At 45.7% G+C, this 2,776-nt stretch overlaps 1 long non-coding RNA gene across 1 annotated transcript; it reads right to left on the bottom strand.

The window, feature by feature from the left end:
* Positions 1 to 848: 848 nt before the first annotated feature.
* LOC125512098 lies at positions 849 to 2,331 on the bottom strand. The gene is made up of 2 exons (XR_007285211.1): positions 1,632 to 2,331; positions 849 to 1,528 (listed from the first exon to the last, which is right to left on the bottom strand). It is a non-coding gene; the product is annotated as an uncharacterized LOC125512098 (long non-coding RNA).
* Between the last annotated feature and the right edge of the window lie 445 nt (positions 2,332 to 2,776).

Here is a 2,776-nt window from a genome sequence, read left to right as displayed (position 1 = left end):
GGGAGAAATGAGAGTTTTGTAAAAACCTCAAACCACTCTACTATTTATAAATTGAACTTCTTGGGTTTATTGTTTTAGTAATGGGGAAAATCTTGGTTTTATTCTTTTCATAACAAGAAAAATCCAAGTTTTTAATATACTTCAAACTATTCTATTATTTAGAATTGAACTTCCTAGTTTTTTCTAGGAGTATTTTATTAAACATCCAACTTTTGTGCTATTTAAACCTGAATTTTTTATTTTATTTTTTAGAAATGAATAATATTTTTCTTTTTTTAATAAACTTCAGACCTCTCTAGTTTTAAAATTTGAGCTTCATGGAATTTTTGTATGTTCGCCTCTTTGTTTTTGGATACCCAATGTGTGTGTTTTACCGTAAGTGAACATATTGAACTATCTGTGGCAGAGAATATGAACATCACATAAACCTTTTTTTGTCTTCAAGAAATACTCGCTTTTTTTGCTTTTAATATTGAAATTATATGCTCTATTTTTTGTAACAGTTTCATGAAGGAAAAGGAAAGCAGCACCATAATGTGTGTCGGAGAGCAACTAGTTGGGGAAACCAACCAATACATGATACATTTTTACCATAAAGAATAGAGATCAATTTTTATCATGTCTTTCCATTTTGAACCTCACTAAAAAAGTTTCTATTCAATGTATGTTTTAGTGTTTTCCCTATTGGGTGAACTTGCTGCTTTCTCAAAATTGAACTACCTAATTTTTTACTCCATGAACACAAAAAACTGACACTATAAAATCAATATGGAAAACAAACATGACAAAAAAGAGTTCTAAAATTTAGTGTAATATGCGTGCGCGCGCACACACACACCCACAACACATCCACAATTTTTTTTGGCTTTCATGAAATGAAAACAGTTTTAGTCTCAAAAGCATAGGCATCAAACTTCCATGAATTACAAAACGAACTTTTTTGCGTCAACTTAGGTAAAATTCCCTCGTGAGAAAAAATACATGAACCTCTCCTAGCTTGTTGGGACCAGTGCTCGATTTCTACAAGGAATACTGGTCGAGGGCAGAGGGGCTGAGAGGCTCGGCGTCATCAGCGTTCTGCACCAGGAGGTGGGGAAAGATGACCTGCTGCTCCTCTGCTGGTGGCCGACGACCTAGCAGCTTGGCAGCCTCCTGGCCGGAGGGGCGCGTGCAAGATCCGTCACCCAGCTGCCTCTATCTTCTCTGCAGGATGTGGCCACCTAGCTGCAGGTCGTGCCCTCCTCTTGCTGCAGGCCGAGCCCTCCTCTAGCTGCAGGTTCATCACTAGTATAGGAAATATAGATGTACAACAATCAAATAACTCAGAAAGAAGCGAGCAACCACAATTTTGTACGTACAACAAAGTAAGAAGCATGTTTGGGTGCTAACTAAAATGCCATTGCACGACACACACACATCAGCAGCACACACATACGTCTATCACAAATGTTCAGTTCAGAAATAGAGAATGCAACAGTAGGCAAAACTGAACTGCATAGGCAGGGGCTTCACCGCGGCAGCTGCGTGCCTGCATACAAGAGACCCTGTCCGTGAGCTGTTTCCACACTGATCCGTTGGTGCAAGTGTCATAGTGGCCGCTCTCGTGGCTGAAGCAGGCGGAGGAGGCTCACCATCTGCCCAACACGCACCGTCGGACTGCATAGGCTCACCCATCGAACTTCGCACGTTGTGCGGAGCTCCATCCCTCTTCAGTCGAGCGACACCAAGGGACGACGAGTAGGACCACGCCTCAGGCCAGCTCCCATGCTCGCCAGTGCAAAGGGTGACGCCACGGGCCAAAGACAAACTACTTGCACGTGTCTGTCGAATAGCAGCCCACCACGGCTTGTGTGTTCCAATGAGCAACACCGTTCATGGAGTGAGGAGAAGCCTCCAGAACTACATCCTAGGTATTGAAGATACAAGCACGATTGGGGAGGAGTACAGAGGGGGTGGGGGATCTCATCGTTTACCTCACCGAAGGGAGCAATAGGGGATGGGGTGGAACGGTTTTCGCGCTCTGGGGGAGGAAGCTTCCTCCGCCTCTGGCAGCGCGTGGTGGCGCGTGGTGGCACGACGTGACGGTGGAGCGTATTGACGGCAGGGAAAGCTGGGGGCAGCGGCGGGACGTTGGGGCCGCGGTGTCTCCGGTTGAGGCATGGCGGGGCTGCCGTGGTGTCACCGGTTGGGGCGGGACGGCCGCCGCGTCTCCGGTTGGGGGCTTGGTGGCGGCGGTGCCGGTGCCACTGGTTGGGGACAGGGCGGTAGGCGGGGAGGTGCGGGAGCTCGTGGGATCAGGATTGGGGGGGAGGTGGGGTGGGCTTATTCCCCTTCTTTTTCTGTGACGGCCCGGTTCGGGAACATCCGCATCGAGCCTATATAGGACGCTGTGATCCAAATAACTATTCTAATTCTGAGATTAGAATAGTGTTGTCCTATATATATATATAAGCCGCCAAGTCTACTGAATATAAAAGAATTGAGTATGCTGTAGACTTAAATAACATCTTTGACCTTGTAGCTATTCCATAGCATTTTGTAACTCTACTGAATCAAAACGAGTAGTCCCCAAGGGCCGGATTAAACTAGAAGGTTAACCCGGGACTTCAAATTGTAATGCTAAAATCCTCATACGTAGCCCCCAAGGGCCGACTTGAACTGCATAGCTAAGCCGGGACTTATCACCATACTTATGAACAAATCCTCATATGTAGCCCCCATGAACCGACTTCAGTAGAAGAAACTAACCGGGTCATTAAAGATTTGTCTTCAAAAA

Source organism: Triticum urartu, chromosome 6 (assembly GCF_003073215.2).
Source record: "Triticum urartu cultivar G1812 chromosome 6, Tu2.1, whole genome shotgun sequence".
NCBI lineage: Eukaryota > Viridiplantae > Streptophyta > Magnoliopsida > Poales > Poaceae > Triticum > Triticum urartu.
Note: the sequence above shows the minus strand (reverse complement) of the source record. Positions and strands in the feature narration are given on the sequence as shown.